The 23,655-nt window shown below is 43.8% G+C and overlaps 1 long non-coding RNA gene across 1 annotated transcript in view; it reads left to right on the top strand.

Annotated features, from left to right (window-relative positions):
* The window catches only part of LOC138406153 (uncharacterized), a 78,273-nt gene extending 60,145 nt beyond the window's left edge, over positions 1-18,128 (top strand). Inside the window, exon 2 of the long non-coding RNA XR_011239775.1 lies at positions 15,043-18,128. This is a non-coding gene — a long non-coding RNA (uncharacterized lncRNA). The remainder of the gene's footprint in view (positions 1-15,042) is intronic.
* The last annotated feature ends 5,527 nt before the right edge of the window (positions 18,129-23,655 follow it).

The raw sequence follows: 23,655 nt of genomic DNA, 5'->3' as shown, positions 1-23,655 counted from the left end.
AGATTCATTTACCAAAGATTTATGCGCCGACACTGAAACCAAAATGAAAGAATGCAGCCTCCACCTATACTCCCACTCTGCTGTCTGAGGCTGGCTGCACATCTAAAGACTCAAGGTTTTTCCAGAGAAAGCCAGTGGTTCAGAACTAATTTCAGCCCAATGTCGGTGCTCCTGGTTAGTGTGAAATGTCGATCGGATGAAGGGAAAGGTTTCGTTAGAGTATCTGAGCGCGTCTTGGGGGATTCTGGGAGAGATGGTGTGGGGCTTTTTTTGAGAAATGCCTGTGAAATAATTGTAAATGCAGAAATTCCACTCGGGGGGCACCGTGAGGCCCCAGCGAGCTGGACGCAGTAATTGTGGGACTCGATGATGTATCGGCTGCAGTTGGGTCATTGTGTGAGGCTCATTGCATCAACGCTCATTGGCCCCGTAGAGGGGAAAATAACTGTCAATTCTAATTCTCGTGATGAAGACACTTCATCTTGTTGTGAGCCAAGCTGGCCCTTGTACCGCACCAGCGTTTCAGATTAGGTCTCTTTTTTGGAAGAGTGAAATTCCCCCACACACAAATATCGGTCTGTCTGAAATCTTGATGAAATGGTAGATATAAATATTCACTGTGGTCATATTAGAAGTTCATGCACTGTGTCATGTGTTTGCATTTTTGGAAAACCTACATTCAACCTCTGGGGCAAACGTTTGACTTGACTGGGTTAAAACAACCACCTCTTTTTAACCCTGACCTTATTCTGCGCACAACCACACATGCTCAGTCGGAGCTGGCCGACCCCTCTGACTTCACACATTTGCAATTCAGTACCAACTGTGGCATCTGCATGCACACGCTCCAACCAACCTGTTCTAGTTTAACCCTTTGACTCCGCACCTGCCTTCTGTGCCGCCACACCCACCGAGACTTCACGCAACGACCCGCTGCACATACTCTGCACTCCAGGCATACTTGACCCTTGTGTACCCGTTATCACCAGGTCAGGTAGGGCACTACTCACACAAACGCACACACACACACAGGCATAGTCGTGCAAATGATAAACAGACACTCTCAGGTCAGGGCAAGGCAGTCGTGGACCTGAACTCTGATGTTGGCTCTAGACTAAACTCAAGCTCTGTTTGTTATAAAGGCTAACTTCAAGCTAATGGCAATAACCTTCAAGGTTAAATGTTGTTTAAAATGGGATGAAGTCTGTACAAAAAGTTTCCTTTTTCTGTTTTTTTATAAAGGAGCAGGGGAACAATTAACCTTTTGCTTTGTAAATTAGTTTGTTAAACTGAGTTATTTTTTTTTTTTTGCGTTCTGGCATCATTGTCATCAATTCAACATTTTTTTAGCCAAAGAAAAAATCACTAGAAAACTGAACCCTATTCATCATTTTTTTTATTCCAGGGATTAATGGAAATAAATTGGCAAAGAAAATGTGGCAATTGTTGTTTATCTGCTTTTAGAAAGTTCATGGAAGAGAAAGTCAGCATTGTGAAGCACGTTCCTCTGTGTTCAACCGCTCATCCTACTACTATTGCGTGGGAGACGGTAGCTTGTTCTCATGGTGGCGTGTTGTTTAGAGTAGCGTGTTCTGTGGTTTGTCCGACGGGACCACATGTTATGTCTCAACAACCTTTCAGAGACCAAAAAAAACAAAAAACGCCTTCATTCTCATTTGAAACAAACCAAATCTGATCGGGGCTGTTTAGTTTCATATTAGGAAACGCCAACTGTTCAATGGTGAACATCGCTGATGAGGGTTATGGTTAAACCCAAACTCTGACAATAATCAAATCGTCATTTAAATTGTCATGTTTTGCATAAACATGTATATACAGTACTTCTATGTAAGGTTTGACATTGTTGAACGGATTGTGTGTCAGAATCAAGGCAAAGCCAGGTGCTTGTTTGGTGGATATATAAAAACTCATGAAGGTAATTCTGCATTTTATCTTTCACAGAGTTTAAACTCATAAAACTGCCACTACAGCTGCAAGACCGAGGTAAGGAGGCAAGCACAGCACGGCGATTAAAAATGGTGGCCAAGGGGAAATTAAGAATATACCGAAATGACATAAGTAAAATCTGGACCTTGTTTCTTATTGGTCCGATTATGTAATTTTATCGTTTAACATACGATGAGATGTGTGGGTTCACTCTCCGTGACGCATTCTCAAATATAATGATTTTCTGTCTCTCAAAGCGGAAAAATGCCAATAAATAGGATCCCAAAGAAAAGAACGCTATAGCTGAAGAACAGAGACGTCTATCACTCACTTATAGCACTCGGCCTATTTTCTACGCATTTAACGGAGTCTTTCACAGCGTATAGGATGCATTGGAATGCAAAAGGGAATGAAAGGAAGCGGCGGGGGTCCCCAAAAGGATTCGCGCATAAACTAAATTGGGGGTTAAACCCCTTTACTCCATCTCCATCATATGCACAAAGACACACATGCACAGACACACACTCTCAGACACACACATGCAAAGAAAAAAGGTTTCAGTCACACAAATATACACACATATATTAACCACTCTTTCTTCCTCTGTTTCTTGCTCCGCCCCTATTTCACACACACACACACGCAAAACTCAAGCACACACACCAATGTGCAATCTCGTACACAAAACACACACAAACACAACCCCCCCCTCCACCCCCACCCTGTTTGAAATGGCGCCTCTGCACCAGGGCTGGAGGGGGTGGAATTAAAAGTGCTGAGTGAAAGAGAGAGGAGGAATCAGAGGAAGAAATAACAACAACAATACAAACTGAGAGAGGAAGTGAGACTGAAAAGAGGGAGATGGGAACAAGGTTAGGGGACGGGAAGAGCATGGAGGATGAGAAAAGGCGACAAAGATGAGGTCGAAAATAGAAAATCTGTGCCCCCCCCCCCCCTTCTCTGAGAAACGTTCGATTCTCGTGTGCAGGGTGAATGAGTGCTTTTCTGAAAAATGTTGAATTCTGTGACGAAAACAAAAAGCACATCTGAAACAAATCTATCGTTAAATCTCCAGACTTGATTGTTAATTATTGGTTTCATTGCATTCCGTCCAAACATTTCGATTAAGTTTATGCAAAGACACAAACTTGCTTACGTCCACATCCCTCCATTGTAACTGATGCATTACTGAGGAGGCTTGCCCATCGGCCAGGACGCTTTGTGAGGCCTTGTGAAAGGCTCCCTGAAAGGAGCCGCCAGTCCATGCCCGGCGGATTTAGGGGAGTGAGTTTAGGGGGTCAGCACGGTCACCCTGGGGATAAATGCCTCCCATTGTCTGTTCTAAGGAGATGCTCTCAGTAGGGAGTCTATAAAGCCCCAGTGGCAACACTAACACCCAGAGCTCTGGGGCTCCCCAGGGGAACACCCCAGGACCCCCAACCAGGGAGGGGGCTAACAGTTTGTCGGAGGGGGGGACGAAACAGCTGAGGGGACCCCTTTACGGTTTGTTATTCTGCCACCCTCGTCATCAGCCTGGGAGTTTAGCCGATTTTGACAAGGTTGTCTGTTGTCGTTAATGTATCATCGCAGATTTTCTCCCAAGACATGCGACACTGAGAGCAGGTAAACAAATAACCGAGGGTTGTAAAAGAAAATCCCCTGAACACTGCTAAAACAAATAACCACAAAATGAAGCCTTTGTTTGTTGCACATTGGCACAAGCTCTTTCCAACGGGCGGGAGGGGAATATAGCCTCCGTTTCTGAATATATATATATTTGCAGGTATATGTGAAATGGGTCTGCAGGAAGCGGTGGAAGCTGGCATATCTTTTTGTGGAATGTTTCTGCGTGCCCCCGTCTCGGAGCCATGAGATGGGCAAACATTAAATCAAAGTGGAAGAACTCCACAAAGGGGTGGAAGGAGGATGACAAGGGACTGGATGGGGGTCAGGGGAGGGAGGGGAGGGGTGGCTTGTCCCTGCACCCCAGGCCCCAGAAAACACCAAGGCCCAGTTCCATGAAAAGAGCCCTTATGAGGGACCTGGCTGTTCCGCCTGTGGAGGATTAAGGTCCCGAAGCAGCAGGCGGCCAGTGCAGTATGTCTATGTGCTATTTTATCATTTACTCTAACAGCAAATTGCATCACTTCATCGTGATCCTCTTTGGTTTTATATTCACACCTCGTATAGTATGATACACTGGTAATGTGTTCAATATTTGTGTGAACAATAGATCTAATGACTGAGTCATAACCCGGCTCCACACTTCTAACATGGTTTATAGCATCCCACTTCTTTTTTAAAGATATTTATCCAGGCTTTAATGTCTTTATTATTATTAGACTGCACAGTAAAAAGGGGAGAGAGCGGGGAAGTCTAGAATAAATGATGTTGTCTCCGTCTACTTCCTGTTTTAGTTGTTGTTGTTTTTTCTCACGTTACAGGAAAAGATGTATGCATGCAAAAGATCTGGGGGAAAAAAAGCCAATGCATGCACACATTTCATTTAATGTTGAGGACAGCTTTGACTCGTGAGTTGCTTCTCCTCTATTTGCTGTCATAAATACAGTTGATTCATAGATAGGGATCGTTATTTATTAGAATTAAAAACAGTGGGAGTTTATCAATGTGGGAAAATCTGTAGAAAAAAACCCAAACCTGCCATTAATCATGTAAAATGTTAAAGTTAAAGAATGCAGTAGGAAGCAAATATTCTCACATCAAAAACCATTCCCCAGTAATTGACATGTCTGTTCTGCTAACTAAATGATTACAGATCTGACACGCAGAGAGAGATGGTGCACAGAGTATCTTATTATACTGTAAAATGTGTATCACCTCCCTGAAAGGCTTTTGTGGTTTCCACCCGCAGGGTATTGTTCTTTAGTCTTGTGCACTGTGAGACAATTACAAATGTCTAAATGTCATCTTCATTTACCATGCCTCTGAGTAACGCACACTACAGTATGCATATATTTAAGTCATTGTCAGCCTCTTACGGCTGCTTCAAAGACCTCAGTTGCACAACACACTGGAGCCACTGTCTCCTCCTCTCATGCACATACAGTACACGCACGCAGTCCCGATCCCTGAACGTCTCAGAATAAAGGGATGTCATGCTCCAAATAGGATCTCCAGTTCCTCCAGAGGTAATGATGTATAGCTTATAATGGGAGCATGCTGGCGGAGTGCTGGTGTTTTGGGAGATTGATGCCAAAGGTAATTGGACAGTTATGAGTAAGAAAGAGAGAAACAGCATCAGCGTGAGAGACAGAGAGGAAACAGAATTATACATGGATTGTGGAGACAAGAAAAAAAAACAACCTCCACCTGGAATTTTCCCACATTGCTGCTTTGAAAGTGGTGTTTGGATGGCGAGTGCATGAAGCATAAGAATCACTACATGTACTAGCCCAGGGGCTTTTTGCCTCATGTGTCTGGGTTCCTGTGTACGTCTTTTTCTGCCTGTATCTCTGTTGAGGACTGGGAGCGGAGGCAATAGCACCATTGTGCTTTTATAGCTCTCTGTGTCACCAGAGGAGGAACCTCCACCTCAAAGAAGCGTTTGCCGAGGACTGGGTGGTGCAACGCAAGGTGCTCGTCTGCTCCCAAAACCTTTTCGTTCCCGTAACTGCTCGGCAGTAATCCCCCGGCAGGTTGTTTGTGTCAGGGAGGAGGGGTGAAACTGAATCTGCCTTTGTTCAACTCAGCCTTTACCACATCAGTCCTCTGACACCCTCCGTGCTAACGTGTGTATGTGTCTGTTTGTGAGTCTCTGGAGCACAGCCATGTTTGACAAAGAGTGTATGTGTGACTGTGTATTGAGTTATATTTATCTGTGCAGGGAGTCTGAAATCAAGAAAGACTGTCTGGCTGCTGTCAAGTCAATAATAATTTGGAATAATTTAGCATTCTGGGAAATACACTTAGCGTTTTTTCCCAAGAGTTGGACAAGAAGATTGATACCTCTGTCGGTTCATTAAATATGTGGCTATAGCCAGGAAAGCTAAAGTTAGCTTAGCTTTTCTTCGTTAAGCACAGGGGTGGTATCCGGTTAATTTTAGCTTCATTTCTGGATAACGGGAGGGAGTGGAGACGCACCATCCGTCTTTATAACACGTCCAAACATGTACCATACTCACTTTGCAGACTATCTGTGCCCCACCAACAGCGCTGCCACCACAACCTCTCCAGGCTGTGGACACATTTTCCTTTTGGACTCCCCATTAGGTCACTGATATGAGGTCACCTCTGTTTTCTGTCCCCCTCCACCCAGCCAAGTCGTTAAATTCAGCCCCACCAAGATGTGCATGTGTTTTCTGTACATGTGCGAGTGTGTGTGTACAGTATGTGTGCCAATTAGTGTCCCCACTCCAGACTGATTACCTGGTTTTTTTTTTTGTCGGGGCTGAGCTCAGAAAAAATTACCTGAGGGAGTGTGTGTGTGTGTGTGTGTGTGTGCACGTTCATACACTCATGTCTGCCTGCGCATGTTTATCCTGCGAGGACTGTGATGTCAGCGCAGTCTGGCATCAGGCTGATTAATGTCTGAATGTTTTCCAGCAATTTACCCCAGAGCCTGTGCACAGACAACACACACACACACACACACACACACACTTAAAGGGAAAGAAAGAGAATGGATTAGAGATGAAGAAAGGAATATAGGTGATGAGTTCAAGAAAATAAAAGGAGAGAAGAGAAAGTTAGGGACAACAGAAAAAGAAAGGTAGTCTGTGAACACCTTTATTAAGATGGGCATTGCAATCACTCGGACTTCCTCTGTCTTGATGACTAATCTAATGTCCAATGAATCTCTGATCGTCGGCCTGTCCGGAGCCGTTAACCGGAGAACAGGACGACGACAGCCTGCAGTGGGACCGTGTGTAATAACAGGAGCCTTGTGATCAGTGTCTTTGGCACTAAAAACTCTCTTGAACTCTCTGTCTCTTGTTCTCTCTTTCACACCCTCCCCACACCAACGATTATTTCCCCTCCCTCATTCTTCTCCTCGCTCTCCCCCCTCGCTGCCTGTCTTCCTGTCTCCTTTACCTCCATCCGTCCCCGCCGTTCGGAGATTAATTCCTGGCTGGCTCTAGAGGGAGGTTCATTATCGAGATGGTTGGACGGATTGTGGGGATTCTCGACAGCCGAGCGAATGAGACGGTCGTACTAAAGGTCTCGTTAGGGGAAGCGGGACTAGGGGAGTTTTCCTCGGTAAAAGACATCATTATGACTAAATGAACATGCTGTCAAGGTGGCGTGGAGAGTAGGAGGGAGCAGGATGGAGGTGGTGGGCGTAGAGATGGGGGAACATTTGTTCTGTGATCAGCCAGGAGCCAACTCCTCCAGTGTAGTCTGGAGTTAATTAGCGAAGCTATTATCAGGCCTTGTTCATCCGCACAGACGAGCAGACAGCAGCTTTAATCTAACCGCACTCTGACGTAGTCTGGGGAGCTAATATATTAGATTTGTTAGCTTGCACTGTGAAACGCTTGCACCCACCCTACATCAAATAAGCATCTCATAGATTAAAGCATTTAGGGAGAACGGTGCCAGTGAGTGTCGTCTTTGTTGAATGTCTCTATGAGCTTTAATCTCGTTGGAACATTTGATCCCTTTGCACATACACTTATGGATGAATGGATCTGAAACAGGGGTGGAATAAAGAGAAGCCGTCATTAATGAAGGATATCTCTTTTTCTCTGTCTTTCCGTCCCTTCGTCTGTTTGGCTTCTATATTAGCAACTGTCCCAATTGTGTCTCCTCGGACTCAGACATCACAGCCACACCAAATCTCCTGGAAGCACGAGGCGAGGGGGGGAAGAATTCGGCTTAGCTGTAAGAAGACGTGGATATCGGGCCCCTGCAGAATCCCCTCCTCCCATCTCCGTTTCTCCCTCTCTCTCTCTCTCTCTCGCTAACTTTTCATTCTGTGCCGTGGAAGATTTACTGTAATCTGGCAGATCAAAGTCGAGCAATCGCAATCCTATTCCGCTAATCCAGTTTGATGGTGACTTTTGCACATGTAATAATGCCGGCAAAAAGAGAGAGATCGCTCCTAAGCCAAGTTTTTTTTCTCCCCCTCTGTTGTCACAGTAATAATCATATTTAGGAAAACAGAGTCGGACCCAGAGCTATTTTAGTATCTGATTATACATTACATTAATAATCGTGTCAGAATCTTTGACTGTAACATATTTGAAGCAGTCAACGCAGTGGTGCTGAAATCTGCTCCGCATTTTCATCCCATCAAACCCTTAAACTTCATCTTCCATCGAGTGATTTCAGACCGCTAATGTTTTTCCCCTTTAAGATATTTATCTACGAATATCAGAATTTCGTGCCAGTTAGCAGAATCGTTTGCCACATATTAGCATCGTGACATCTGGTTCCTCTTAGATTGGATGAGATGATTCCAGACTGAGGTCCATTGACCCCTGAAGGCTTCTTTTAGAAGATTTAATAAAGTCCCTTTCATATTCTATCTGACAGTGCAGTCATATTTTTCACAGCCCTCAAAGATGCTATATGATTTGGCCTCATCGGAAACATTGACGTCCCTCTGAGTTATTTAGTTCGTCTCCGCCCCTTTGCTTACTCCTCTAACCAATGAAATCCCTCCGAGGGGACAGATGGCCAGAAGAATGAGGAAAGAGTTACCACGTTAATCCTCAACCAAATATCTGCCACACAAAGGTCAGAGACGGAGAAGAAAATGCTACGACAACAATTATTAAAAGATCCTGCACTGGGCAACACCTGGGAAGCTCCGTACTGGACCTGACGTGTTATCCACAATTATCTCAAAATTCAAATCAGGTCCCGTCCAGACCCGTTAACGTCCCTGTGACCCGTCACCCGTGATTAAACACACTTGCTCCTCCTTGTCCTCGTCGTTTTGGGGGTTAAGTTGTGTTTGTTGGTTCTTAGCTTTCAAAAGCTAATGCTTGTCGGCACTTTTTACAAGAAGCAAATCGACTGAAAACATATTCACCGCTGGCTATTTCTGTCTTTCATGTCACGTGCAAGCTCTGTCAAGGGGTCAGGGGTCAAACGCTTTCACAATAAAACAAATCCTTGCGGCTGACTAGATTTCATATCGGCTGATTTGCAAATGTTATTTAAATTTCGAATTTCTTCAGGAAAAAAAACGTTAGTTCTCACCCACTGCTCTCGTTTCTGTCCCATGCAGAACATTGCCTGCTGCAGGTTTGTTGTTCTATCTACACATCTACGCCCTCACATACTTTTACTCTGCTTTCCCCGCCGGCTCCGATCTACTCCATCTCTCCCTGACCTTGAGCTTCTCTCCGTCCTTTCATTTGCATTCTTCTTTCTCCGTCTGTCTCGATACCTTTTAAAACCGGCTGTGACAACCCTGTAGCTTTCATCCGTCCTTTCTGACAGTGTGACAAACAAAGCTACACATCTTCCTCATCTGTTCCTCGTGCTCTCAAACCACAATTGTTTACATTCATTGCTGCAACTGGGGCGTATCTCAACAACAAACACCACGTTGATATGTTTTACCAGCCACTTTTTTCTTCCTTGCTCCAAGGCTTAAAACACGTACAGTATGCAGGCTATTTATTTGTCTGAAATTTTTTGCAGAAACCTTCAAGGGTATAATTTCTTCATTCTGCCTTCTCATCTCTGTGGATGATTTTGCTGAGCAATCACTGTGTTTTTGAACTGAAAAAGACAAAACACACACACACACACATACATTCCTGATTTTCACACAGAAATGAGAAGCAGCCCGATTGCACATGTTGGATTAATGTGGAAAACTGCGGTTGCTCTGCTTCAGATTCAAAGCGTTTCTTCGGTTTCTGTTTCGTATCTTCTCCGTCAGTCAGTCAGAGCTATGATGGATCCATTAGTGAAATGCATACTGCTGGAATAATACACTCTCTGTAATGTATTCAGTCTCTAATCCTTTGTCATGAGAAGTGGTCGCTGACTGAGTCTCTGCCTCCAAGTGGAGAAACCTGTGGCGTAGATAGCCCCTAGTGGTGGCTTTTGTAATAGCAACTTCATAAAGTTGCCTCTAACACTGGATCTTTTTTTTTTTTTACTGAAGTAATATATTTTTCTCAAAGGGGCTTTAAAATAAACATTTTTCAGGGCAGGATATTAAAAAAGAAGAAATATGAGGGTTGCATACAGACATGTGATTCTGTTTAGTTCATACTTGATGTCACATTGAATGAAACTAAAGGTTTTTTTAAAAGTCAGCTTTTTCAGTTTATTAAAAATCTTCAGTCCTTCATCTGTAGAGGGTTTCATTTATTTTTTCATTTAGTGAGAACTTGGAGATATTTTTTAATCAACAGCATAAAGATCATTTTTGCAAAGTAAGATATGGACATAATTTATATCAAGATAAAATTTTCAGTTAAATCTGTCGATATCGATAATTATAACAAAGTCACATTATTTCTCTTTTATTTTTCCTATTGATTTTTGCTCCTGGGTAAAGGTGGTGGTTCAAAACTTTAAAAACAGTTAATTAAGTATACATATAAATATATATGTCACATTTTTGTTGTATTGCTATAAATTAAAATCATATTGTGATGATTATTATATTGTTTAGTTGTCCACTCTTAATGCAAAGTTAGAAATAGGATCTTAGAGGAAATGCAGATACCAAGTCTGTGTAACAACGCTCTGTCGAGCCGTGTGTTTACCGAGACGCCAGCTTTATTGTTTCGTATCTTTGTTTCGCTTTGACGTCATTTCACAGTTTACTCAGCATTTCACCCTCAGTTTATTTTCTCCGCTGTGATGCGGAGATTGTGTTCTCTTTCAATGGCTGCCAAGTGGAGAAAGAAATGGAAGCAGATTTGACGGCCCATGAGCAGTTGCCAGCGCTTATCAAAGTGGGAAGATGGAGAGATGGATGGATGAATGAATGAATGAATGGATGGATGGACGGATGAATGGATGGACGGACAGACATATAAGATGGATGACTTGATGGTTTGATGGGTTTGGCGTGCACGTGTGCGGGGAAATGATCATTTGGCATGTTAGGGTAAAGTTAGGGCGTGTTCCTCTGTGTGTGGCTGCAGGGGCGGAGGCACGGCGTGTGGGTGCTCATGCAGTGCGTGTGCGTGTGCGTGTGTGTGTGTGTTGCAGACCTCCTGTCAGTGAACAAGAATGATGAATGGCCTTTTACAATGTGAAGGAGCCACAGACTAAACCCACAGCCTTAACTGGAGCATAGCATACTTCCGCTCTTCCTCCTCCTTTCCTCTTCCTCCTCCTTTTGTCGTTCCTCCTCCTCCTCCTCGCCACGGGCTTGTTTTCACACCTGCTTGCAGCTCTAAAAAACAGGGAATTGTTTTTTTGTTTTTTTTCCTTCTTCTGTTTGCCGGCTGTGCATCTGCAGCGTGGTAAAACTGGGCGTCACCATGGAGAATCAACCGTTAATGGGAGCGGAAGAAAAGGAAGCTTGGAAGAGCAAAGTGTCCGAATGCTCATGCTTGACATGTCAAATAAAAAAATGTGAGCTACTCAATGATTGATAATCTTTTGTCGTCCCAGAGCACAGACGGGCACAGTGTCACTATTCTCTGTTCTGGGTGGAGTTCGAGGGAGGATGATGGTGTTCCAGGCTTTTCTCTCCTGACTTCCTGGAAAGTCTGTGGGTTCGGGGTTTTGGACGATCACATTTTGTTTTGGTAAGTCTCGCTGGTCAGAGGCGATGTGTAGCAGGTGCCACATATGCCAGAGGAGGGGACGGTGATGACGGGGGGCCGGAGTCGATGTTTGGGCAGACGTGCTGGCACCGTACCAGAGGTGGAAGTGTGTGTTTCTGAATGTCTTTGTGCTGATCGGAGACATGATTGATGAACACTTGGTTGAATGTGGATAGGCATGGCACAGACACACACACACAAACACACAGTGGAAAACTCTGGAGGGACACCAGTCTTTTCTGTTTCACTGGGGCTGAAGCAGTGACGCAGCAGTTTCTACTCAGCCTGAGTTTGGCCAGATGAGCTCCGACTGACTGAATCACAATAAAGACTCTGTGAACGAGGATTCATCACCCAGATGTTACACAACACGGTGCAGAGTCACCATGAATCCCCCGGCTGTACTTCAGGGATGTCTTCCCCTTTCTTCCTGGGAAGCTCCCTCCACTTGCTGTTGCATCTTGCAAGTTAGGAAGAAAAACAAATTGCAGTTGCACGATCTTCCCAAAATGTAAAAAAAACAATTTACATTTTTTTAATACTTGATTTTCATCTTATTTCACTGCCACGTCTCTTCCTTCTGGGGTCCACTATGTAATTCATTTTGATGAACAGTAACTGCACAGACTTTTCTTGAAGGGATGAGCTAGAAGTGTTGGAAAAAAGAATGTTCCTCCGAGAAACTGAGTCCAACACCCAAACAGCAGAAGTTGATATAAATAATTTCCCTATGGAGTTTGTCAGAGTGTGGGCATGTTTGTTTGTAGTTTCCTCACACAAGTATCCACATCTCCCCTCTGTTCCTGTTCTGTCTGGGTCCTTGCACGTTCCCTCTCTCCAGCTCAGACTGTTGAGGCCTCGGCTTTGTGAGCAGAGCTGATAAGGACGCACAGAATGTGAAGGACTCCGGCTCCTTGCTCCGACACAAACAGCTTCTCTCCTTCGAATCGGCTTTAAAATAACTGCTCTCATCGGTTGGAGTGGGAGTCAGCCTATGCAAATGGTGTCCGACAGTGCAAATGAAAGTCAACAGTCACATCCTGTCTCCTCTCTGCCTGCAAACGGAGATGGTTTTAAATTTCAGAGAAAATTCAGAGAAGATGCTGAAACGAAGACTCTGGGGAAAATAAGATGAAAGAGGAAGCTCAGTGCTCTTTGTGTCACTCATTTAATTTTGCATTTTTACGATATGAGACCAGACTTTTTTTGGGTTTCATTACGTTGCTCATTGAAGTTAAGCACACTATAGAGTTTGTTTGAACTTGACTGCACTTTATGCATTTAGGTTTCATCTGTATTCGACTGCAACCTTGTGCTAATGATTATGCACATGATGTCACACTGAGATTTCACACACTATGTAACCTGACCAGGCTCAAAGGCCACAAACGCAACACACGCAGTCATCGTCGGAAACATCTCGACTCCACGCTCACACAAAATGGCCTCATGGGTTGGAGCTGCACTGGCACACTGAACATGCCATTCCTCTTCTCTGAGGGAGTGAGCTCTATTTGATGCCCGCTTGTTATCCACTCCCACCGACACTGACAAGCACAATCCCACCTATGCGATGCCAATCCTGGAGACAGAAAGAGCAGTGAAATAAAGACGGGCCAGGAACGTTTGAGGCAGCGGGAAGAGAGTTGATGGGAGTTTAATTTGGAGATGCATGTGTCATGTGGTTATTCCAGGGCAGCAACAGAAACCAGTGGTGGTTGCCTGCAGGCTGCGCCTCTCCTACCACCAGCGCAGCATTCTCTCCAGTGATAATGGCCTCTCATTACAGAGCTGCAGTCCTGGAGAGACTTAGGCTCGAATAACTGCTTGTCTCCTGAATTTAACTGCGCAACAGCTGTTAGCAAAGACAACAGGGTCAGCAAAGCTTGTAATTGATGATCCATGTTGTTGCTACACTGGAAGCCGATGCTAATGCTGGTTCTTTTCTTCCGGAAGGGGGTCAGGAAGGTTGCGGTCTGTGTTCTAGTCCTTTCTCGACCACTCAAATCTCTTTACAGTCGAGTTTTACATCCACACATTAATACAGTGCATGTGTGTGCAGCACTTTTCTTTAAAAGTGACAATTTTGGGTTCAGTATCTTGCCCAAGGACACCTCGGCATGGGCCCTAGGGACTAGAACCACCGACCTTCTGGTTAGAGGACAACCGCTTTAACCTGAGCCTAATCAGCAGTTGTGAGCATCTACGTCATTATTTCCAAACATTTAAATTTCTGGCTTTCCAGACTAAAACACAGCCCATGAGCATTTAGGCTAAAACAGGGCCAGCAGCGTTTCCATCATATCACTGTTGTCTATCCCTCAGTGAGAACATGGGTTGAGAGGGACATTCCCATTCTTTTGCACATATTTGGATGCGTAAGCGCATATATTTGTAACTGGACAATTGCGTGTGAGCTAGCCAAACATGAACAGACACTCCAACAAGCTAAATCAATATTAACACAGGCACAAAAACCGGCACACCCATACTTTCAGTTTTACTGGACGCCTGAGTGTCTAGTGCGGAGCCGCCAGGAACAGCTGTGTGTCCAGTCCAGCCAGACTCCTCTCCAAGTACCAGAAGAGAGAGAGAGAGAGAGACAGTGCCCCCTGCTTAGCCCCCATAATCTGGCATAATGCCGTCCCTGTGTAACCCAACCTCTCATGTACAGCGATGGACACCCAGCCAATTCCCATCTGGTCCCATCCTATGCTCCTCCCCAGCTGGCAAGAGAGTCCACCTTTCTGATAATTAACACATTTCATCCCTGCCAAATACCTCAATGCTTCCCATAGATGAGTGTATCTGCAGCGTGACTGAACCGCGCACCGCTGACGACGACTGAAGGCACCTGTTGTCGTACTCGTAACGTTGGTATTGGCAGTGACAGACAAGAAATTCTCTCCAGTGCGGATCGGCACAGGAGGAGGAAAATATCTGTCCAGGGTTCAGAGAATAATTTAATGTGCATTGAAATGGGAAGTGAAGAGATAAAAACAGATCATTTTATTGCTTTAAAAACACTTTTGTCAAATGTGAGAACTCAAATGGCGAAGGTTATCTCCTGGGCAGCAGTTTCAGAAATATGAGCTGAGTGGATCAGAGTTTTGTGAGGCAGCATCAACCTGAGGAAAAGGACATATTCAAATGTAAACACCACATGCCCATAAATATTGCAAGCACGCACACACATGCACATACTGAGGCTTTCACTCCATTTACATACATACTGATACTGAGGCATGTTTTTTTTAAATATAATGTATGCACACACAGAAACACACATACAGTATAAACAAACACACAGATACTGGTATAGGTAGCAGAGGTAAGAGCTGCACACTCCGTATTTCAAAACAGGTTCTTGTTGTCTTTCTGACAGGCCTCCCTCCCCACCACCAAGCTGTCCCACCGAGATAAGCCACCTGGCATTTTCATCATTCCGGCCGCGCTGATTGGACCATTATCATGAGAAAGAGGCTGAGGATCCAGGAGGCCTTCCCCCTGGACGCTGATTCATGTTCAAAGTTGGGATTAGCAATCTCGCCCCTGAAATCCCTTCAAACAAGGCAGGGCTGAGTAGGCAAATGACGCATTCAACAGATAACGAAGACTCTCGTGGATGGATGGATGGATGGATGGATGGATGGATGGATGGACGGACCCTTAATGACAACTCTAAGCAGGCACGAGAAAAACTTGTCTAACTTCCCCAGAAAGCTAAACACGGAGGATGTGTGAGAATCAGGCTAAATAGTTCTGGAGATTTCAATGTAAACTAATCACTAAAGAAATAATCAAGGCCAAAGGTTGGAAAAGAAACATTTCCACCCGACCTCACATTTTCCCAGAAGTCACAAATTCAAGCCTTTGTGGTTTCAGCAAACATTTCAGAACCTTTTTGTAAAACCTCCAGAGACCCACAGTGGTTACTGGCCTCATTTAGACCACTTGCTCCGGCATAAATTGCAGCATAATGTGGTATTAGCACTGTGGCTGCTGGCAGGGAGGCACTTTGTAGATCACCTGCATTTTAATTCCTATTACGATTATATCTTGTTGTTTTTTTTATTGTTTTTCATTGAGAAAACCAACACAAGGATACTGCAGCAGAGTCACGAAACCATTCAAAGTTATAATTCTAATAGTGTCATGATTTTCATTATATCAAACCAGATCTGCCATGTGATCACTGTCCCCAAACCTCTGCTTAAAAACAGAGGACTGTTAAAAAAAAAGACTGCAAAGGCTCATGGGAGAATATTGTGAGTAATCGTCAGAGGGAAGAGAAGCTCGAGAGAACAACATGTCTCCTCTGATCTGCGGCAACGATATCTTCTCATACGAGCCGTGTGGCCTATATCTGTATGTTTCCGTTATTATATTTATAAGTAGTTTAGTCTGAAATGCAAATAAGTTAAATCCTATGAAATGTCAGCATCATTTTCCTCTAAGGAAACGGAGCAATGGGTTTGGAGATAACCAGGCCTCTTACAATCTTTATTCGCCTCCTCTTCCATGCTGACATGAAAAGACCCTGTGATATTTAATGAGCACAAAGCGTGAACCTCTCCAGGTAGTTAAATGATATATCATTTAAATTCCAGCCCATAACTCACACACAAGAGGTTAGGTATCAGAGAACATTGTAATTACTCTCTCAGTGGGGAAACTCGGGCTCACCAGCACCCGCAGCTCTGAGGTTCAAAGTGAAACTCTGCTCGGACCAGATTGATAAAGGGACAAACACTGAAACTTCATGTAGCTGAGTTACTCCCTGTGGGCGATGCCAAGTCCCTCCAAGAAACATTTCACTGCAGCGTTATAGTTTTTGTATTAATTGCTCAACCTCAAAGCTTGTGCTGCTGCTGCTGGACTGTGAGGGAGAGAGACGCTATCTCACCTGCCTTCACCTCTGCGTGGGCTCTCGGTTCAAGTACAGGTTTCAGTAGAAGCTTCTTTTATTTGCTGCCTCCTCCAAGGACGATATGTTTTCACCCCTGTCCGTTCCTTTGTTTGTTGAGTTCTGTTTGTCAGCAGGGTTTTGCAAAAACTTCTCTGCAGATTTCCATGAACGGAAGGATCCGGGTTGGGTCAGGGAAGAACACATTTTTTCCGTTTTTCCAGAACATTGTGAGATAGGGTGTTAGCCTTAGCGTACGTACATGCTCTACGAAACACCCTTTGCATTCAGTCACTGTAAGTACTTTTCAAACCTTCCCCCAAATGAATTTTATACTTTCAACATCAGTGTGAATATAAAAGGTGAGAACAAGTGAATGAGGGTTTTAATATTGGGTTCCTCTTCCTGTATAGATGAAAGCTGAAATTGACATAAAGGATTTTGTTCAAATGCATCGTATTTACTTGGACACAGCCACAATAGCAACCTACTGTTTATTGCTCTTTTTCAAAAGTGAAGTCAAATCAAATCATGTAAACACACAAAGGTCAAAAGAGAAGCAGCAGAGAAAAAGAGTGAAGCAGAATGATAACAAAGCTTTGTATCATGAGAAAGGAAACGCATTCGTAATGTTTGTTAGACCTTGAGAGTCACATACTGTGTGTTTTGATGAGAAATGTGAACAAAACTTTCAGCAAATACTCCACAGCATTCGTTTTTCAATTTTTTATCACACAGGGTCAAAGCCACGGTGCCATTAAACGTGAGTCGGAGCATCTCAACGTGGAAAATCTTTTTCATTACACGTCCACGAAACTAGACCAGAGAACTGATGGCTCAGATTCACTGTATTGATTCCTGACTTATTAGCACGTAATCAAGAATGTAATCATTCTTTTAACATCTTTTTGCCGCCGCGGCGCGCCCCACCTTGGCTGAGAAAATCCTGGTAGTATTCAGAATAAGATGCTAATTAATTACATTAACGAATGCAGCGGTTTGCAGCGAGGCGCTAATTAAAGCCAGAGAGGCAATATGTGATTAACGTTCAGCGGATGAAAATGACTGTGATTATTCCCACCGACGTTGAGTTCATTAAAAAACATGTAATCCAAAGGGGATATCAGTGTGGGGTGATATTGCAAATGCAAATGAAATAAGGGAATGTGCTCAGTTTTAAGTGAAAACATGATAAATGATTGTGAGCGTAGGACTCATACACGCAGTCATTTTCTGAATTAACATTTACACACTGTTCGATGACAATTGAGGGTAATTAAGTGACTTGTGTTCCTGTGCACGTGCTCAACATCTAAAACACAGTGTCACTGTCTCCTTTTCTGTTTTGTGGTTGTGTCTTTCTCTTTCTTGCAGTCTGCCTGTGCAAGCACTTCGTTTAAATCAATCCAGATGAGTGTTGTTGCAGCCGCAGCGTACAGCAGCTGTTCTGTATTGGTGATTTATCATTTGATTAACCAGAACAAGGCTCTCCAACATATGGCACCGGTGCCTTTAAGTACGTGGGCACACTTAAAAACACATTAAACCCAAAAATGGTAAATAAGAAACACTTGACTTTATTGTCTCATATTGTTCCTCCACAATCAGCATTGAAGTTAAATCCTCTCGCGCTCCTCTTTTCATGGGATGCAGCTCCCACGAGTGAGGGGGAAAAAAGGGGGGATTTCACCTGATCCATATTAATGTGTAACGGTTTACGGGCTAAGCTTATCTTTGAATGCCCCCCCCTCTTTTTGCAATCACATTAAGCAGCTCTGCAAGCACCTACATGATGTTTGCATTAGAGTCGCACATAAGAAAGTATCAAGTGTGCGAGGATTAAAGTTAAGTGAAGGCTAAAGCCGTACCTGGATCATATTAGACATGGCAACGTAGCTGGGATCACTTTGTGAGTCATTAATACATTCGCCTTTTAAAAAGAACAGGTGGGATATTATTCAGTTTTTAAAAGCCAGTAGTTAAAATAACACATATTACATACAGGTGGATTATGACTGTCGAGGGTTTAGAGTCATTACACGTTTGAATTTCAGCATCAGCTTGGAATTGAAATGAAAACAAAGGTTTTTATTCAACGTGGAGGAAAATAAATAACTAAAGATTATAGAGAACCAATTGAAAGCATGTTACTTGGATGCTTACATATCTTTCTTAGGATCTTATCTCCAGATACTCTGTCTTCACACGTGAGGAGCAATGTGCAGAGCATGTAGGTGGAAGACTTTTCAAATAAATCTCCACAGAGGATGGCAAGTTTTCGTCAAATGAAGCAAAAACTACTCAACTTATTTGCATGAAATTTTGAAGAGGGGTGGAACATGACGCAAATAGGAACCAGTTATATTTTGGTGTTGATCCGGATCAGGGGGCGGGTCCAGGATTTTTCCCCTCACTTTCTTTAAAATGGAGTTTTTAAACTTTTTCCTTGATTCCTCAAGGAATAATTTGTGGGTCTTGATGAAAAAATCTGACATGCTTAGTGGAAGGATTCTTGTGAGTTTGCAAGTTCTAAATAAAATCCAGATGAAGTGAATTTAAATGTGGCTTCTTCATAAGGGGACTGGAGGTAAATCCTGTACAGAGTGACTTTCTAGTTCATTTTAAAGTTTAAACTAGATGTAAATGGATCCGAGGGGATTCATCAATATCGCATTACAATTGAGTGGAATGCTTTCGAACACCCAACACTATATACAAATAATGCCGGTATTGAAAATGAGCAGATGCTGTGATCTTGGAGGGTAACGTCTGTCCTCCTCGTACTTGTGTCCACCCTCAGGGCTTTGAGATCCTGCATACATCTATTGATCCTCCTCAGTCTTGGTTTGTGCGTAATCAAAGCATTGCAGCACAAGAGCTTCCAATCACTTTTATGATCTCCCAGTTCTAACCGCTATTGTGTATTCACTCCTGCCCCACTTGGTAAAATCGGAGTCCTCCTCCTTTCTTTGTGAATGGCTCCGTCACCACCTGGTCTCCATTCACTTATTGATTGCCGCGGGCTATGCTTATCATATGGGTCTGGCTTGGTATTTAGCATTTATAATGCCCCGGCGCTTCAAAAGAGACCCGCGTAAAACAGAGTCAGCTCCTCTACGCCCCCGAAATATCTGCATGATCCTCCATCAGCATTCACAGGAGATCAAGTTAACCCACCAGAGAAAAGGCCAAGCTGCACATAAGGTTTCTCTTCTGGGACTTCTTTCTTTATCATTATGATTATGTGTCAACACTATGCCCTTTGCCCTTTCTCCTTTTGAGATCAGCCCATTTAAGTGTATTCTCGTTATTCCTGCCTTCTCTTGTGACAGTTTGCATGTCCAAAGTTGCCAATCAAGCCTATGAAACTCTCTGCGGCCCTCATTTTCTTTCCATCCACCAGAATCCATCACTCATGACAAAAAAGGACAAAAGGGGGCTGTACCGCTGGAGGGTAGTTGGTCTGACGGGGAGGGTGCTGTATGAGGTGTACGGGCAGGGTGTTACGGTGGAACTACCCCATTCTCTGGTTTCCAGAGCCAAGCAGAGGGGTTAATGACGGCTTGAATGGTTTTCTGCCCCTACCTCTGAATTTGCGTTATAGCTGGAGATAGGGCTTCCATTGTTGCCTTATGTCAAAGTGCACAGGGACAATGAGGACCTCAAAGTTCGGGGCTTACCTCTCAAGGCCCGAAAGGAACCCATCAGTTTTTCATGTGCAATGGGGTGTGCTGGAGCTCCAGGTCTGTTCAATGCCCTCTTTGATTCTGCTTTGGGTCGTAGGGACAAAGGAAGAGAAAGTGAGTGTGCATGTGGGAGGAGACGGGGATTAGGGCAGGCATCAATCTTTAACCTGGGCACTCCGTTCACCAAACACAGCTGAACTCTGTCCGCCTCCAGTAAGGTTCAACAAATTTCACTTTGTTATATCTCCAAAGCACGAAAGTTTCCTAAAACATGAATATGAATAAGATTTATCCTCCAGTACGTTCCCAAAATTTGGTAAAAGTTTCCACGTATCTTTTAAAGAGGTCTAAAGAGATTTTTGCGATGCTTTAAAACACCGAGTGCTATTGAAGCCTTCGCTTGGAAATAAGAATCAGTCTGCAGCCTTTGCTGTGCTTAATCAAATCCGCATGGTAATAAATTTTACACTGCAAGGCCCATTACTTGTAATTGGGCCCTAATTTGGCAAAACTACATCATGAGTGACATGAAGTAGAAGGGCTTGTTAGACATTTTAGGTTAAGGTGTAATTAAGTAATTGAATCATAGTCCATCAAGCAAATTTCATACTGTTATCTTTGCATCTGGAGATTAAACCACCGTGCCACACAATCAGGCCTTAAAGAAATACCCCTTTGTTTGACATTTACCTACTAACAGGGTTTTTATTTCCAGCTAATAGTCCTCGTTTGGTTTTTCCGGCCCCCGTCAACCGGAGTTCACTGACATTCAATGGCGTCTACCTCCATGCCCTTTAATTACTGATAAGTGCCAACTGTTTGTGCTGCTTTACGGCCGTGCCAAGTTTTCAGTGTTTTGACAGACTCACTTTCACAAGCCATTGCAAAGATTGATGAGGCTCTAAACCTGTTCAAGAAGCATAAGCATCTTAGCAAGGTCCCTTCATGCTATTAGTCTGTCTTTGGGTTGAGGTAACGATGACAAGCATGCGGAATACATCATATATCAACCATGAACCTTCTTGCATTTACACTTAAATTTATGTAGCGTTTACTTTAATGGCAAATCAAAAAAGTAGCATTCTCTTTCAAGAGTAATTGCTGACAAAGTGCCAGTATTTCAGAAACAATGGCATATTGTGAGGTGCTGAACAAACAAAAGATTTAAGCAGCTTTGGTGCTAATGTATTTTACCCTTTTGCCCAAGAAACACAGAAGACAGGAAAATACGTGAAAATGTGTTGGCTAACGTTAGTTAAATAATAAGTCCATTATGCCATTATTGTTATTTTACTGGTCATTTTGTGGGCAATGGGCTTTGTAGGACTGGACTACAGTGAAACTAATGTCTCTCTGCCCCTTTTGCCATTAAATCATTCTTAAAAAGAACTTGAGAAGCTTCATTTCTGTCACCACCAACAAGGTCCTATGCCTCCTCCTTTAATAAGCAAACAGCCCAATTACCTCCCCTCTTCTTACGGAGTTACGTGACCTAATTGGAACCCTGGCCTCAGGAAGCTGTGCAAGTAGAAACCTGAAGAGGAGGAGGAGGAGGAAGATGAGGGAGGACTCTGTTGAGCTCTTTACAGTGAGAGTTTCCTGTGAATGGAAACCTCTCGCTGCCCCTCATCCCCAAAGACAATGTGTTTTTACAACAGCTCATTAATGACAGAATGACTGATTCGACGGCACTTTGAAAGGAGGCCGGGTCTCATTGTTGATCCGCTGTCGCCAGTGGAAAGTTGGTTCATTTCGAGGTGATTGTTGTGGATTAGGGCACTTGTGGCCTTTCAGAGTGGGGGATAACCTCTTTCATTCTGCTAACTTGCATTAGCATCCAAATGTCCCAACTGTCCCCAAGTGATTCACTGGATTTCTCTAAAGAAATACTGTAATTTGCATTTGACTTGCAGTTCCTCTTAACTCATCACCGACAGGAGTGTGTGCAGCTCAATTTAAAAACAAAAGGGTATCACCAGAATATTTGTGTCTTAAATGCCGACCACATTAAATACTGTTTAGTACAGGATCTTCTTTAACTCCCACAAGCTTGAACATGTTCACTTTCAAATTAAGTGAGTCACAGAAATGAGACATAATCTTGCTTTCAAATTGAAAACTGACTTTTTATCGGTTTTCTCTGAACTCTCTTGCCTCTAGAGATGATCATACCGACCTTTATTTTATTACAGGTGACAGTCTTTGTACACATCTTCATGTCCTATATAAGAAAATACAAATCAAAATTCTATATCGCTTCTTCTCATGATACTAATCTGTACTTTCCCTCGATTGTATTTACGTTCTTCCTACAGGACAGAAAATGAGCCTGAGGTCTTTTTATGTACAATTTAATGAATATGCTGTTTTAATGTAGTTTTTTAATTAACCGTTCATCTCAATCCTCATTTCACGGCTGTTGTGCTGCTCTCTGGATAATTAAATTCTGCATTGTGCGACGAATTTGTCCTTATTTGACACCAGACGAGGGCACTTTTGCACTTGAGGGGAAAGGGACCACACATCTGAACTAGGTGAAGTGACCTCTCCGCGGTGGCCATCTTGGGGTCGTGACAAGTCTGACACAGCTGGCGCCCACAGACAGATGAAGGAGATGCAGTGACAGGACAGGAACCAAACAGCCCCCGCTGTCCACCTGCCGCCTATAGAACTCACCCCCGGTACCAGGGAGCTCCTGCTGAGTGGAACCATGGCAACCACGCAGCTCCCCACTGATTGGCCAAGCTGTTACAAATTAGCACATCGAACAGCTTCAGCGCGTAATTAGCATATAAAGAGGTGAGCTGAGGGCGCAGAGGCGAGATCATCTGGGGCGTCCCCTGCAATGCCCCTGGTCCTCTATAATGACCACTGAGCACCTTGCCCGGGTCCCTCAACAGGAACTACAAGGTGCTTGCACTGTCAGTCATTTGTCACGAGTACCTGCAGGCTATGATGGGTCACCAGGGAGGAAGGGAACAGCGCCTATGAGGCATAGAAGGGGCCTGTGGGATCAGCTGGGAGACAGTGCCTCAGGAAAGAAAGAGGGCAAAGAGTACGTCTTCACCATCACTTTCACCCTCATCATCACCCATCAGCCTTATCACTGACCCCCCCCCCCCCCCCATCCTGGACTTGTCATTATCATCCCTTTGCTCATTTCTTCCCTCCTCACCTCCATCTTCTCCTCCTCCTCCTCCTGCTGCATGTGTGGGCTTACAGTTTAACCACTGTAACTCAGGGTGCAAAGGTCAAAATGCTTCGGCAGCGAACAGGCAGCAGGAGGATCAATTCTTATCATCACTCTTAATTAGAAGGGACATCATTAAAAGCTAGTTACTGTTAATGAGAAGCGCTTCCCATTGTCCCATTGCATTTACCATTAGCTCAACAGTGAATGAACCAA

This window comes from Paralichthys olivaceus, chromosome 21 (genome assembly GCF_024713975.1).
Source record: "Paralichthys olivaceus isolate ysfri-2021 chromosome 21, ASM2471397v2, whole genome shotgun sequence".
Taxonomy (NCBI): Eukaryota; Metazoa; Chordata; class Actinopteri; order Pleuronectiformes; family Paralichthyidae; genus Paralichthys; species Paralichthys olivaceus.
The sequence above is the reverse complement of the archived record's forward strand: the minus strand, read 5'-3'. Positions and strand labels throughout refer to the sequence as shown.